Consider the following 18,247-nt stretch of genomic DNA (forward strand, 5'->3'; position numbering starts at 1 on the left):
AATATTGATGATCACGACATGAAATCAATCATCAAGTTCAAACAAAGATAAAATTGTTCATTGTTTAAAATGTTTAATATCTCAACAAACACAATGAACAATGAATCAACACACATTGCAGATGAATCAATTGATGATTCAGTTAAAAAGAATGTAAATAATTTTGCATATTATGCAACAAAGTGCAAGACACGTTTACGACTGTCTTAAGACCAAAATTTGTCAAAATAAAGAACCTATTATACGAGCAACTTTTTCAATAACAGTCTTACCATAAGATAATCTTGATAAAGATCTGTCTTGATCTTAATAATTTAAAAAAAAACCAAAAACATTTCTAAATCCTTATCTAACATTATGAGATAGGAACAATCCCTTTGAGTAGAGGATATAGATGATGCGAATGACATGGATAAGTTTCTTGAGACTAATACATCAACCCCCCCCCCCCCCCTGCTTCGCCCTCAACTCTTGTGTGATTTCCTCAATATTATTCTCTTTTTCCTAGTGGTAAAATACACATCTGTCATATTTATATAGACCCAATTTTTTTCTCATATATATATATATATATATATATATATATATATATATATATATATATATATATATATATATATATATATATATATATCCTGAAGAAGGGACGGGTTGTCCCGAAAATTTGACAATATTTTACTTTATTGTTCGTGTCGTTGGTTATTTTTAGTGCTTTTTTATATCTCATCTTATAACCTTGTATCTTTTGATCCGACACTTTAGATAACGAGTGTTGTTGGTTTGCTAGTGCTTCTTATATATATATATATATATATATATATATATATATATATATATATATATATATATATATATATATATATATACACCATACCCAAGCCGTTCCATTTACTTGAATCCATTCGGATCACACATGCCCCCTTCTGAACCGATAAAAAGATTTGCGGTGACGGTTACGTTTGACTTGAATCATCAATCGCAACTTCTCGGGCCTTTCCGGTAGGCTCGGAAAAGCCTGCCAGAAAGTCTCGAGAAGTTGCGATTGCTGTCCTCTTGTCTCCTTTTTTAGAGCATTCGTACGGTATAGCCAAAAAAAGTCTCATTTATGTTACTGAAAAAAAAAATCAAAGGCCTATTAAATTTAATTATTTTACGAAAGGCGTTTATATAACGCAACCCCCCCCCCCCCCCCCCAAAAAAAAAAAACCCATTAAGGTTGATTTTAATTTTAACAAAATCTGTATTTTTATTAAAAATATGTGAGTGTGACTGCAAATTGAAATGTAAGCTTTGAAGTCATTGAAAGTATTCAGCTTGCCATCACATCCTATACTCGTCCTTACCAACTTTGAAAATTATTCATAACCCATTCATTTGTTGTATGATTTTTAAGAAAAGACTAACCGTTTGCATTGAATTTCATGTTCAAAAGCCTATAATCTGCATCCTTTTCTCTTTGTTTTTCCGACTGCAACCTGCTTATTGCAGTCTGAGTTCTGACTTGTGCGTGTGCATTCTTTTTGGCATACTCTAAAACCTGGCCTGGCCCCATTGGCCTGGTCTGGCCTCAAAGTTGGTCTTGCCTCACGTTTGGCCTCAAAATTGGCCTGGCTCCAAATTTTGTCCTGGCCTCAAAATTTGGCCTGGCCTCAAATTTGGCCTCTATAAACATTTTTGGCCTCAAATTTATTTTTATATTATTTCATCATATTTTATATTATCATAATTTATGTTTTTTATTGATTCATATTTAATGCACATTAAACATCCCTTTTGGTGGTTATAGTGCCTTATAGTGATAGTCTTTTTAAAAAAAAGTTACAATTGAAAATATAGTTCTAACAATGTATATCTATGACTACCAGTATGTCGAGTAATCCATTTTTATAGATTTTAATTCAGTCTGATTTAAATTCTTAAGGACTTGAGAATGTGATTTTGCCCTGCTCTTGTATAACCATGGCATTATTATGCAATGTATTTAGATCAAACTGCGCTCAGGATTGGGCAATATCTATGTAACTCTTCTTTTACCAACGACTTGTTTGAGAAAAAAAGTTTTGGAAGAGGCCAAAATTTCTTCTAACCAACACAAAGGTCCCAAAATATTTTGCTTTGTTCAAATTCTGATAATGGCAATGGAAAATTGTTTCCTAAATATACAAGCACATCGTCGGATAGCCACAGGTGATCGCGTCTTTTACTTATCACCCGTGGGTGATAAGTAAAAGACGCGATCACCCGTGGGTATCCGACGATGATACAAGCAATGCATGCATGAAACTTTACTCTAATCGGAAGGTGATGATTAATGAACATCCCTGAGTCAAGTTTTGGAAGGATGCAATGTTGCAGTCGTTCACAAATGCCATTAATAAAATTAGACCGTGTAAAATGACAGGATAGGCAATTAAACTGACCCCAATGTAGCAGATTAGCGACAGAAAAGGTTAATATCGAATTTCTGCTGGGGAGGGAAATTTGGGCTTGATTGGTGTTGACAGGTAATGTAAACAAACTGCAAATTTTAAAGTGCATTACACAGTGATAACAATTTGATGCTATGTACCAGTTTACAAATGATTTGGATATCAATCAGGTCAGTCTCTTAAATTTATGTTCTGGGAGTGGGGGGGGGGGGGGGGGGAGTGGCAACTGAATCGCTTTGATATTGGCAAAATATATTCCTTTTAGTTAGAGCAGTGCTGTACATGCATTTCAAAGGTATTTTTTGTGTTTAGACAAGGAATAAAATAATCTAACTTGAAAAATTGGTCATCTTCCATATATTTTTTTTCATATGATTATATAATTATTCCTTAAGAATTTTCAATTTTTAAAAGAAATCAATAAAAATTCAATCTTAATCTAAGAAAATGAGAAAAAGAGAAATTTTAAAATTTGAGGCCAAAAATTTTCAAGAGGCCAAATAAGAGGCAAGGCCAAAATTTGAGGCCAGGCCAAAATTTGGACCAGGCCAATTTTGAGGCCAACTTTGAGGCCAGGCCAGGTTTTAGAGTATGCCATTCTTTTTGACACATCAAACATCAAATGAGAACCTTTTTACGAGTCTGATTTTTTATACAGTAAAGTTCAAAGATATACATCTTACAAAATCAGAATAATATTACTCATATCCTGAAACATGATCTAGTTAAAAAAGAATATGTGTCTGCCAAATTTAATTCGTTTCTGATACAATTGAAACAAAACAAGAAAGGTTGTCATGTGGTCAATGCCTGTGGTTGAGTACTGGTTAAACTTTTTTGGGCCGGGTGCATCTGCATCTGTTATTATTTAAATGACTGTAGCGCTCCGGGCGAAACTAATTCACTGCACCTGCACATGTTAAATACCTGCACCTGTTTACATGTACTTACTTAAGTAATACTCAACTTTTTTATTGAACTAATACGATAGGGTTCAAATTAAAGAACAAGAGAATGTTGTGAAATCATATCAAACTAAAACGGTAGAACCGGACTTACGATTTAATGCTCAACTGTGCCATTGGTTCATTGATCATTAGTTCATTGATCATTGCAGAAAAAATTTACATAACCCGCGGGTTATGTATTTTTTTCTGCAATGTCGCTACCTTCATATCCCTAATGAATCAACAAACAAAGCACGTCATTGTTTAAAATAAAATCAGTTGTTTCGGATTTAACTATATCATCCATTTCGCTCATCTCTTTTTGTAAAAGCTTATGAGGTAAAGTGAGAAATTACTACAAGTATATACATGTATAGTACACCAAATGTAGAATGGATCATTTTGTTATTTTGAAATTTGTATTAATTGCAGTGTATTAATGTCTAAAATTAAAAGTGTGTAATTTAAGCATTCTGTTAATATGACTCATCGTGTGAACCATTGTAAAATACCCTTCACAGATTGTTTGTAAAATATATACGACGCATTCATTTATAAATTCTAAATAAACTTTGTATGTACCGGTGTAATGGTGAAAAAAGTACCAAAAACTCTTATCAAGACAACTACACAAACGAAATCTCAGATATTTAGGAAGTTTAATACGCGATCGACAAAAAAGCACATGTTTCGGGTTCCTCGACCCGAAGTTTAAATAGTCACTTCAATTTTCTCGGAGGGGGGGGGGGGGGGGGGGGTACTTTAAATGATATGTGAGACGCTTCCTGAAAAAAGTTTATAAATTTCCATGTATTGAAACCTCCGAACCGCTTCGATTGATAAATATGTACTTTAAGCTTAGACTTTAGAATTGGTAGAATTCTGTGAAAGATAAGCTGCAAAAGAGAAATGGTTATAGTAGTAATAATATTATTACAATATATGTAATTGTTTTGAAGTTTCTTTTTAATTCACTGCCTCTGAAAATTCCAGCTCTTGAAGTTTTATTCTAAAATCACAATAAAAAATCTATTTGTCATTGAGAAACTAAAAAAACTTTCAACAATCCATTCTTGTGTAGCATTAAAAATTCTAGTTAAGTAGACACTCCTATACATGCTTTTAGTATTAATTTATCCCAGCAAAGCTATTCCTCTTATATCACAAAATACATGAGAGAGAGAGAGAGAGAGAGAGAGAGAGAGAGAGAGAGAGAGAGAGAGAGAGAGAGAGAGAGATTTGTTTCAGCTATAAAAATAAAGTACTTTTCCAAAAATAAGATATTGCCCATTAGAGGTAACCTTATGCTGTTTAATTAGAGATTTCAACAAATAGACTTATAGTAGTGAATGAGATATTAATACCAAACTCACATGATGGTTAAGTAGTAGATTAATATTTGAATTTTCCGACGTAAATTTTACATTAAGGGAACTTCAGTTTTAAAAAGTCACACTGCCTGGCTAACTACAAGTTATTTGACATGAGTCTTTTGTTTTACATATTTATAAAATGTAAGTATTCATATTGTGAAGGGCATAGCGGTATTTAAAAAACATTCCTCTAATTCTTTTCATAAATAATGTAAAATCACAGTAAATGTATGAAGTAAACAAAGAAAAACTTGAGTATGTGTGACAAAATTATTAAGGTGTCATATACCACAAAAATTCGACTCATAATTAACATAATGAGGTCGGTAGTTTAAGTTATCTATGGTGTTAACAGTTAAAGGTCAAGATCTGATTAGCTTGAAAAGATTAAAAAATGCCTTGAAGTTTATGAGTACTAAGTTCTTTATTGTAAAATAGGAATGTCTGACATTTTAACGAATGGATTCAACGCTACGTCTAGGTTTTCTTTACTTAAGAAGGAATTCATCCCACTCCTACTCCCACCCCACCCCTACCCGTGTGTTGCTATCATTGAGGTAGGAAATAAATTGGGCATTTTCTTGGCCAAAGAAAATATTGCGCGAGTTAAAATTAATTTTTATTTTGAAAACACATCAATCACATCATATTTATACCGATGTTATATATAGCGACCTTATCACAATTTATGATGCATGGTCAGAGTTTATATTTCATTACTGACTCATAACATCAAAAAAAATTATTTAGTTTTTTTAATTGTATCGAATTTCCCCGTAGTAGTAAGGAAATTTTACATACATTTATTCCTTTAAATTGTGTATTGATAGAAAAAAAATTATAAAATAAATTTAACATTCATCTAACCCACAATGTTCTTCATTTTGTTAGTTTTTTAACGAAGATTGATGGTTTCATCTTAACTTCTTCGCCTGTTACTTTTCAGGGTATACGGCATAAGAGATAAAAAAAAACGCAGGGGCTAAATTTTCATTAGATTGATGATAATGATGATGACGATGATGATGATGATGATGATAATCGTGCCACTGTTATGATGCTGAGATGATAACAGATGATAATAAAGAATCTGATGATGATAATTACGCTGCTGTTGCTGATAATTATGATAGTTATGATGACAATGATGAATTGATGAGAGGAATAAAGATAGTATTGATTGATGTAGATTTATTTTAGAATAATTATGAATCTATTGATAATGTTAAAATTCTATAAGGGTCACCACTCAGTACAGCTTTAGAAATGTATTCAACGTGTTAATTAATAAAACTAAAATGTATAATGGAAAACGCCAGGTCATTTTGTGGCTAAAATTAGTTCAAGTGAAAGAATTTTTGGAAACTTTCAATTGAAGTAATTAAAATGTCAGTTTCATTCTTGGTGTGTAGCTTTTGTATCAGTTGAGTGTATGATTTTAATCAGAATGCATTATAGTGGCATATTGTTTAAACGCCTTAATAGGAGGAGCTTAAGGACCATACTTCAGTTTAAGCATAAAAGGAAAACTCTACTTATGAATACAAATACTTCAAGTGCATTTATACCATTCATTTTATATATTTTATAACTGCAAGAGTATTTTGCCTTGTAAAAAATAAAAGAATTTATTTTCCCAAAAGAACAGACAACTGACGCTAATATTGCCTGACGTCATAAAATCAGGCATATATTGGGTTTGAAAGTTGTATTTTCAAATTTCTAAGACGGTAGATACAGATTGAGGGTGATTTTTAATGAGTTTTAGTATGGACAGGTGAAATGCACCTTTTTGTTGCATTGTTTGTAAGCTTAGATGTTACAATAAATCAATTGGAAGACGCAAAATATTTTTACCGATGAGTTTCAATAAAAAATTCCACCTAATATGACAGTTTTATATAAATCCAAGATGGCGGCGATGAGTGCCTTGAGTATAATTAGATAGAGGGTGTATACATGTATCTTATATATAACGACTGGTGCGTGTAACCAAAAGGGGTAACTGTTAATTTTAATGCTGTTTGATCTTCTTTCCTGGTCACCATTTAATTTTATTAGTTTAAAAAAAATATTCTTCTAAGTATAGTAGTAAAATTTCACAAAAGGACCCCCGGATATTCCTTTTTTTTTTTTTAAATGAAATGAATATATATGAAACAGTTAAATATTTCTTGCAAGTTTACAGTTAGTACATGTACAAACACGTATCTACATTTTCCAGTGAAATTGTCTGTGATAACACTACGAATCAAAATAACGTATTATATAATTAGTGCCTGTTTGGGAGGGTAACAATTGAAATTGACACCCCGAGAAAACTATTGTCAACCGACGCGAGGGGTGTCATTTTCAACTGTTATCCTCCCAAACAGGCACTATTTATTTTATTATACTGAATGTCTTAATTTTAGAGAAATTTTTACTACTTTTATATAGAAATGACATGAATTCTACGGCGAACCGTACGCGCATGATTTAAGCGCATGTAACAATTCGTTTTGTTATACTTTCATGTTAAATACTGAAATCTGATTGGTTAAGACGCAGTTAATAATATTTACTATTACCCTCAGCGTTAGCAACGCACTTGGCAACGGGTAACATTAAAAAATGTTACATGCGCGAAAATTATGCGCGTACGGTTCGCTGTAGAATTCACGTTATTCCTATATAAAAGCAGTAAAATTTTCTTAAATTTTTTAAAAAAGACATTCAGTATAACAAAATAAATAGTGCCTGTTTGGGAGGATAACAGTTGAAATTGACACCCCTCGAAAACCATTGTCAACCTCCGCGAAATTGACACCCCTCGAAAACCATTGTCAACCTCCGCGAAGCGGAGGTTGACAATGGTTTTCGAGGGGTGTCAATTTCAACTGTTACCCTCCCAAACAGGCACTATTTATATAGTGTTACCCGTTGCTAAGTGTGTTGCTAACGCTGAGGGTAATAGAACGGATTATCAACTGCGTTTAAACCAATCAGATTTCAGTATTTAACATGAAAGTATAACAATATAGTTTAATTTATTTCATCGGTGACGCAGATGACCTATAAATACGTAAGTTATTGGGGTGCAAGCGGGGTTTGAATAGTTATAAGAAATGAATATATCATAAAAATGTCAATAGTTCAATATTTAATCTTACATACAATTGCTGAAAATCATTATAGATATAAGTAACAAGGAATAAGTCTTTGAATATTATGAGGTGATTATTACGGTTCGGGCGTGGTCAAATCTCTTTCGGGCTTAATTGGATTTGATTCCGCCCCAACTATAATGATCACTTCATAATACTGAAGATATGATGCCTTATTCCTTAAATAGAAATGTTGGCAGAAAAATATTTTAAAAGTATCAATTAGTTTTAATAAGGCAAGCTCCACACGTACACCAGAACCTGTGACCCAGATTCAATGAATATCACAATTCCGGAAGTCATTTGCTTAATTCATTTTTCACAGAACCAATATAAATTTGCCGCAAAGTACTTAAACATGTAAATGCTTGATCATGTTACTATACAGATGTTCCTAGAAATTTGTCAAGAAGATACGATGAAAAGAAACATCAAGACACTTAAAATAAGATATATTGACATATGGAAGAGCCGAAATGAAGAAGATAATTAAATACAAAGAATACTTGGAAAACCCCATGCTTGGAATGCAAAAGTGCTTTTATACAAGAAAACAACATGTATAAACACTGAAGCATTGAATATCAGATTTTCTTTGATCTTTTTAACGATAAATCTTTTAAATTCCAGTCAGAATTATGTGTTTTCCAAGTTTAGGAGAAGTGCTTTGAGTTTCGCCAGTCATCCCATACGACATTCAGAAGTTGGAGTTCTATTCGCTTTTCGCTATTCACAATTCGAATAGCGAATATAATTCTCTGGTCGGTTCGCTATTCAAATTACCTCAAGAACTACTAATTCGATTTCATTTAAACTTGGCACAGAGCAATCTTGAACGAAATGAGGTTCAAGTTTGTTCAAATAAAGGATCAAACGTAGTATATATATTCTAAATCAAGAAATAAACAATGGAAAAAAAAAGGAAAAAGGAGAGAGAGAGAGAGAGAGAGAGAGAGAGAGAGAGAGAGAGAGAGAGAGAGAGAGAGAGAGAGAGAGAGAGAGCAAGCAATCTACATTCATTTGTATAAGAAATCTTTTTTTTGATATAGTGTACTTCATTATTTTTAAACTGTGAACTCTAAACAAATAAATGGTCAAAGAAAGGTTTACAAAATTCTGCATGAATTCATTAAAAGCAAACTTTTTAAAAATTATCTTCTACACTGCTTATTGAGAAACTGTCAACTGTAAAATTCCAATTGATATACCATATTTATAAGAAAAATCATAGAAATATACGTTATATTGTAAAGTATATACATTTCGAATTTATACAGCATATCCCAAAACTCCAAAATTGATTTTCAAGTTAGTGTTACGGCATTCCTAACGTAGAATTTCTGATAACAAAAATCAATATGCACCCCCCCCCCCCATGCCGTTTACAGCTGAAATGCGAAATAACCAATATCTCTGAATGGTCTGTTAAAAACCTGCATCTCACGATTACATGTGCTTCGGTCAAATTTCGTAAAGACAATCACGGAAAGAAAAGCGAAAAGCGATTATCACATTTTTTCAATGATAAACACCTCCATATGGCGATAGGCCTATCGGCTATATCGCTCATATTTCTAATACCATGAACTATATAGAAATATACTTCAATGAAAGAATCTATTCATTTAATCAAGACACAATTTTAAAGTGTCAACCTAATGTTTATAACATACAACTTTATTTCACAAAACCACCAATTTTATTTAAATGTTACATGTAATGATTTATATTGAATCTGTTAATTTGAACCACCATTTTAGACCCTTCCTGTCTCCTTTCCTTGCGCCAAATTGCAAACGTGAGTTATATACATATTTTTTTTCTTCAGTGTCGATACTTATTATCTTGATATTCAAAAGAACTGAAATCAGCTGAGGCAAGCCTTAAGTTTGTAAAAAACGCTTTGTTGCAGATTTTATCGTGTCGCTCCAGGTAATTAACGACAGGAAGTATTACAATAGGTTACAAATTACCTTTATGCTACTAGGAAGGAAAAAACTCACAACATTAAAGACTCTGATGAAATATTGTCCTAAAGATTAATAAGATTAATTATTTTCTAAGATCAAACAATAGACAAGGAAATGTTCTGCTACAAACATTTGAATAATTATGATAAATACGACATGTAAGCTGATATTGCAAGAAATGTGATAAGGATCGAGTAGGAAAAAACAACTTTATTACGATAAGTAGGAAGAGATATCTCTAATTCTTTAACTTGAATGATTACCTGGAAAGATCATTTCTTGGAAGAAAATTACCCAGTAATACCCCCGCATACCTTGATTTCGGTGGGATGTGTCATTTAATCTTTTAACCTAGATTCTATTCTCCTAAACCGAGCTAGATATACAAGTATAATAAGTAAAGTACGTACGTGTTCTTTCGTAATTTTGATTTGTATTGTATGATAAATCCTGCATGTGAGTTATAAGCAGGACACAGAGCTCAGAATTCTTTGTCATGCATACAAGGCTCGTGTCATGTTTTTTTTCTATTGTAAAAGATATTGGTAAAAGTTCAACGCTTTTTAGATCAAGGAGATTATTGTAGTCCCAAATAGCCACAGCCATCCAGTCCTATGAATTGTAGAATTTAGAAGTAAAAAATCGACAACCATAACAAAATCTTCAGATCTAAATGTCGAACAAATAATATTTCGAGGAAAGCTCTCAGCTAAAACTAAACTTAACAACTAAAATATTAATAGAAACCATGCAGATAGATGGGCGTGATTTTAAAGGTTACACGCTAAATATCTTTCATAGATATCACGGATATCTGAACCTTTACCATATAATCTGACGAGGTCATATGATACGTTCATCGGAAAATCCCAAAGTTTTCCTATGATGATGTACCAGGTCAATAAGATTCTAGGAATTCACCTAAAAACAATAAATCCATAAATTTGAAGAAGAAAGGTTCATAAAAATAGCGTTTCTAGTTATAAAATATCTATAAACACAACAGATTTACTTACGTCAAAGTACCGGTTAAACAATAGATAAGGGTCCTTTGCAAGGAAAATCAATTCAGTTCTTTAATTCAATTAAACTCAGATCCTATAGTATATAAGGTACATTTATAGAATAGATAATGAAGGAGTAGGGAATCATTTTTTGAGTATGATGAGGTGATTTGATCATGCATTGACTATAATCATCACTCAAAAGTATTTAATGGTTTTTATTACATGAGCATTGTAATTTTATATATAAGTTTCAGCAATTGTATGATCAGATATTATTATCATTATTATTATTAATTATATAAATTCCATTTGTGCACACATAGTTTGCTATTTGCGTCATTGTTGAAATGTATATGACTATAGATTACATATACAAATATTAAAAAACAGGTACAGATCCCCGGGACATGTTTATCATAAAAAAAGACAAAGTACAGCATGGGTTGTAAAAGATTTAGGAAGGAAAATATTTGACAAATCACAGGTATAAAAGCAATATTGAGCTACATGTGTATAGCTATAAATGATTTAAGTAGTTAGTTTCTACTACAATCGGAAGTCAAATAAAATTATTCTGAATTGGTATGGGAAAGAGATTATAAAAATAATAAGTTACTCCCTGTCTAATGCGACTTTTTTTTTTATTTCCTTTGATGTTCACATAAGACAATCTAACGTTCTATTTTTCTTCAATTTATCAATATAGAAAATGTTTAGATTCTCAACAAAACCAAGTATCTTTTTATCGGTTTGTTACTGTCTATGGAAATATGTCGGGTAACTAAAGTACGTAGATAGACTTTACAACAATATATTTTCCTTAAACAGTCAGAAACAAATCTAATGATAATGGTAACTGCAAAATCATTTAATCTGACAATATTGCAGTTATATTCTTAATAATATATGTATAATACAAGACGAAGCTACAGTCGCCATGTTGCCATTTATAATTTGCTACTTCAACTTCAACTTTCTTTATTGCGTAAGACATACATCTTATTGCATATGAAATTTTTATATATAATATATGCAGCACATTGCATGGATTTACTAACAAATGGTAATAGCAATGAATATGTAATACAGTGATGATAGCATTGGAGAATGTCAATTCAACACATCAATTTAATTACAACAATTGTTTTAAAAATAGTATATTAGTCAACATGTAGTTTGAAGGCATGATGCAAGAATTTTCCTAAGTTACAGAGTTCTCAAACATTGTTTACACATAATAGCTGTATAAATTTATACATTGATGGTTTTTTCCAATAGTAATTTTTTATATATTTGGCTCTTAATTGCTGGTATCGTGGACATAGTGATATTCATCTTCAATTTCGGATCTACAAAATTCACATATTCTGTTATTTCGCAAAATATTTCTGTGGCGTCCACTTTCTATGGATAAATTATGTGATGACATTCTGATTTTACTGAGTTGTTTTTTTTTGTAAATACAAGGAATGGGTTTCACCAAATAATATTGCAGTGAAAAATGGTCAATAATATTTTTATATAACATACATCTAGATGAACTATTCATATCTGCAAAAAGAGTTTGTACAAAAATATCAATTATTCTTTGCTTAATATGTAAAAAATGGCTTTTATAACATATTTTGTGTTGGTCAGCCAAGATGTAGCCTAAACCAATTTCAAACAATTTGTCTTTGATATTTGACACCCAGTTTGATACATTTTTCAATCTGTCTTCACACTCTTCTAACATTTTATCATAACATGACCTCAAAATGCAATTTTTACTTTGTAATAATTTAAACCAAAACTTAAAAATCCGAAAATACTTACCGACTATAGAAATATAGACGGCAAACAGGTGACGCGTTTCATTTAATGACAATGCAACATCATTTCGAGAGCTTCAATTGCACACTAGGCACCACACGTAGATTCAGGGATGGGGTAAATTGACGTTTAAACAGTTTATATGGTACAGACCATATAATTATATTATTTTGAATGATTGTTATTTGTTATTTTTTTTAAGATTAATTTCAGATAGATTTCAATAATTCTCGAAATCGACATTTGGAAACTACAAAACGAAAAATAAAAAAAGATCTCCTATAAAATAAAGGTTTTTTTGCAAGGGTAACTCTCTTACGTGCAGTGTAACAAAAATCGGATAGTAAATCATTTACTAAAAACCAGCTGAGATGAGCGTAATTTAGTCTGTAGCTTATGAATGATTAAAAAACCTCTCTTTGCAATTTAACCATGCAGGCAGTTCTTGTATTTATGTAAGGTAGTCATGCATTACTAAAGGCAGGAAATATAATCTTTAAAATATTTGTCAAGGGAAAAAAGCAAAGAAAGATGAAGTAGAATTAAAAAAATATTTAATGTACAAAGTTTACAGAGGAAGTTGATCTAAAAAATAAACATGAGAATATTTCATTTTTAACCGACATGCGAATATATTAGATAAGATATATGGGCCAATATTCTAAGAAATCTCAGAGGAGGCTCAAAGAACACTTTAAATTGATCTGTATTGATAGTATTACAAGAATCAAACATACACAATTATTTGAAAAGATTGGTTACCCGGAAAATGATTTCCATGTAAGACCACCACATACATTGATTGATTTAGGGTGTATTTGACATTTAAACTCAAAAGCCTACGATTAATTCACATAAAACGAGCTTAAAGCTGACATGAATTCATAAATACGCATTATTTCCCTTTTATCTCTTACAACCGCCATATTAGTTGTCGATTTCCATTGTTCTGCTCATCGCTACACACCCCCTATATAAGGCAGAGAGCACTCTTCATGCTTCACCGCATTCAGGAATTTCATACACCCGAACACGTTGCAGTGGACGAAGAGACTTGTAAAAACGCGTTTTGAACAAAAATAATGACAAACACTGCACTGGCAAGATATATCCAATAAACGACGCAACAAGACAGGCTGAAATCCAGGCGCAGATACTTCGAAAATTCCTCGATAATTGTAGACCGTTTTCCTGTGTATTACATCGCACATGCGCAAACAACACACTGTGGCATATCGAGCAATGTCAATTATCGCATGGATTTTAGAAACGGGGCGTTTTTGTAGGAACGGATGGAAACGTTGTTACTTTCTTGGATTTACTATCATTTAGCTACTGTGTTGGATTTAGTGCCGCCGGGGTATTCAAGAAGATGCAGGCGTTATGCACTCTGTATGAACGACACACGTGTTCGATGTGCATGCGAAGTAAGGCAGCACTGTCTGTACAAAATAATACGGATATCTTGGACATCTATTTAAAGAATAAATAAATATTGCATTTCATTGACTGTTGTTTTCTTTATTCTTTATTACTACATTTTACTACAATGTGTAGTTCATGCATTTAGAAGTCCGTGCAACCTGAATGCCTCGATCGGAAATCAACCGACCGTAACTTTCTCAACCGATATATATACCCCAGTGGCAGTAGAGGAGCGATCGAAACTATTATAATATGGCGACCAAATGCTTTTATGAATTCATGTCAGCTTTAACATATAATTCGTTGAATTTTAACCTTAAAACTAAAATGTTATAAACGTAGTTCTATCGAAGAAAAAAATATATACCCTCCTTTTGCGGATCTAGATAAAGGGAAGGGGGTAAAGTTAAAGGGACCCGTTTCCCTCTTAGTTGGAAAATTCTTCATTAACTCAAGATAGTTAAGTACTGATACTATACTCTATCATTCTATTGATCACACTTAAATTATAGAAGTCTCAGTTAGCTCTTTTGCAGTAAATACTTACAACACACTAAAAAGTTAAACCCACTCTTGTAAGGTGTTTGAAGAAGGCGGATTGGTCAACACATTTATCGCCATGAGATCTACATTAATTTCCAAATCTACAAATTTTTTTTAAAGTCATATATTTTAGTTTTTAAAGTTTAAATATTTTCATATATCTTGATACAGAACTTTTGTTTTTAAGGAGATCAATACAGTCTAAGAAGGACCAGAACAAATCCAGCCTCTTAACATCCAGTGAGTAAAATATTATATGTACATCCAATTTTGTCGATCTCTGCTGGGAGGACCCAAGAATATGCGATGACGAAGGGAGATGCATGTAAAAGCTACCATTATCCACTTCTCTAAATAGAAAACAGGATAAAGCAAAGATTTCCTAGTCATTCCAAAGATAAAATCATATTCAGGTTTAAACTAAGTGTTAAGAAGTGTCTTCGGTGAAAATGTTTGAATGGAGAGAAAATGATATTAGTGGAAATACCTTGTTGATATGCTATCTGTGATGCTTTTTTTCTGGAGAATATCTTGATATAAAAGCAAAATGGCATCACGTCCATTTTCGCGTGGGCGGTATTTATTCTTAGCAGAGAATGTAGAGAACTTTTTTTGTACATCAATATATAAAAAGCATTATATGTCTATAAATATAACCAAACATGCACAACAATAACGAATTTGAAACTTTAACAGGAATAAGGAAATGATATTCATGATAAAATAGCGTTGGTGTTTCTAACTATAGTAAAATTGCTATTCAAAATACCTTCGACGATGAATCATTAAAAACAATTGTCTGTTATCAAATTTTCGTAGAAAAAATGCAAAATAGGTTCTACATTTAACATACACTGATCAAAACTTCTAAGTGTTCACCCTGATAAATAGAATAATTTGAAAATTACAAACCAAAAAAAAAAAAAAAAAAAAAAAAAAAAAATGTGAAATTTTCAAAATCTCTTATAATCAAAAGCACAGATAAAATACTTTTGAGACAACAACGATTGAAATCAATTTTACGTGACGAAACGTCAAAACATTAAAATAGTTGTTGTTTTTTTTTTCAAGCAATTTTTGGTGTTTTCTGTCTTGTTTCATAAAAGGCTACCAATTGAAATTGAATCTGACATTTGCATTCTACATGTAAAATCTACTTATAGTCTGTCCCAAGATATTTATGCAGCACATTTGGACGATTAAAAAAAAAATACACATACCTGTGAAAGAATTTCCAAGATAATTTCATTGACACATTATCAATTGTCACTCAAAAAAATTCACAGGAACGAAAACAGATTCCTTACGGAGATTTATAATGGGAATGTTTACATCTTTACTCCGTTCGGAATACACTCGGAATACATCGCGCAATTTTTCAACGTTACCATCCGGGCTTGCTGCAATACAAAATCTCCGTAGACATCACATTTTTTAGCATTGTATTGAAACCTGATACGACAACAGGGGCGTTTCGACTGAGAAATCTTGGAAATTTTTTATACTTTTAAATGAACATCGTTTGAACCCTGAGGTATTTATAAATATCAAGCAATTAAGCAAAATGTGAATCCAAAATATCTTGGGACAGACTATAGATGCGAACGTGTTTGATAACACCTGCTCTCTGTGTGATTTTTGACATTTGATTTGGAACCAACGTTCGTGAAATTTGATCTCGGGGTTATTGTTCAACTGCCTGTTGATTATAAATAATCTCAACAAATTGAAATTTAACCCTCTTGAATATTAACCCCCTACAATCTTATTATATATGACAGGCACCCTATTAAAATCTATTTTAAGCATCAAAGTACATGTACCGATTTCTTTTCATGTTAAGCCTTTTAATATTTGTTATTGATACTATTGCATTACCTGACATTTCAATTCCAACACAACCCCGTTTTTATAAAACCAGTATATAAACTTCTATCTAGTGTCTTAGCAAATCGAATTAAACCGACTCTAACAAAAATAATTCTTGAAAATCAAAGAGTTTTCCTCCTGGTAGATACATCGGTGAAAAGTCTAGGCTATTTATATAATAGTGTTGTGTTGTGCATGTACTATGCCTAAATAGTAGTCAGGGTTTGATACATAGTGCACGAGCCGGAGGCGAGTGCACTATGTATCAAACCCTGACTACTATTTAGGCATAGTACATGCACAACACAACACTATTGTTATTATTATGCCGACTGTTGAATATACTGACGTACTTTGCTATAAGTAGCTGTGACGTTCGAGTGTTGACAAGTCCCTAAAAATAATCACCGGAAAAGCAAGCGTTTGGGGTTTTTTTTCTTCAAATTAATCAATTAATTTGATTGTTTTTTTAATCAACAAGTTGTTGTACAATAAAAAGTCAACAAAGGTTAATGTTCTTTTCAAGAAATGAGAGACGTTTGGCCTTACCGAGAAAACTCGAAATGTTTAGCAGACGAAATCTCATTGAATTTTTTTCTTGTACATTCTTTATCAAGCGTCATTTAAAAAAGCGTTTTTGTGATTCTCATGTAGAATTTCTTTGAAAAATGTTCAATCAATTTGTTCAAAAGTTTATAAGAAACTTTAACTTTAAAATTACCGTCAATAATGATGTGTTTTTGGAAAAATGAATAATTTTAACTGCTTGATGTCAGTCGTATATATCTACGTTATATATATATATATATATAAATACCGTTGATTACTATAACGGCTACGTTAGCGTAGCGGTAACGCGTTGGGCGTCATGCTGGAATGATTTTAGCGTCGTGAGTTCGAATCCAGCTGTCGGCGCTTAAAACATTATCGTTGAAAACATTGGCCGTGCTATATTTTGGCAAAGTATGCTTACGCTGTATAAACCCTTTGTATACTATGCGAAAATAGATGAGTATTGAATATATAGTGACAAACTGACAGAAGGCATAATAATTTATGACATTTTATCACATGTTTATCCCAATATACGGTGGATATATCACTCATGGGATAATTTTTTGATATTGCACTGTGTGTTCTTACGCCACGTGACGTCATAGTTAATCATTACGTAGGTTTAGGCGTAGATTGACGTAGAATGAAAAAGGAAATAATTAATTCAGTTGAGGGGTGTTGAGATGTAAATTTGAAACATATAATGTTGTTTCAGTTATTTTTCATGAATTCATAAAAAAATGTTCGAAAATGAAATGTCTGTTTGTTAAACTTCAAGGAACTTTTTTTTCCATGCGTAACGTTGTTGACGTGTTGTAAATAATGTGTTGTGTGGCTCATAATTACAATTTTTACAGAAAAAGTTGAGATTAACAAAATACTTGGTAGAACATGTGATAAAAAGAATCTCTCATGATTTACGATGGTATATGATTTTTATCCAACTCGTTGTGTGTTTTCTATCCCCTCGCCAAGGCTCGGGGATAGAAAACACACAACTCGTTGGATAAAAATCATATACCATCGCAAATCATGAGAGATCCTATATATACACTGCTGTAAAAAACCCCCACAAAAAACCCCAAAAAACAAAAAACAAAAACACCCCCCCCCCCCCCAAAAAAAATCCCAACAAAAAACAAAAACAAAACAAAAAAAACCATGTATTTAT

The sequence above is a fragment of the Crassostrea angulata genome, unplaced genomic scaffold (genome assembly GCF_025612915.1).
Source record: "Crassostrea angulata isolate pt1a10 unplaced genomic scaffold, ASM2561291v2 HiC_scaffold_72, whole genome shotgun sequence".
NCBI lineage: Eukaryota > Metazoa > Mollusca > Bivalvia > Ostreida > Ostreidae > Magallana > Magallana angulata.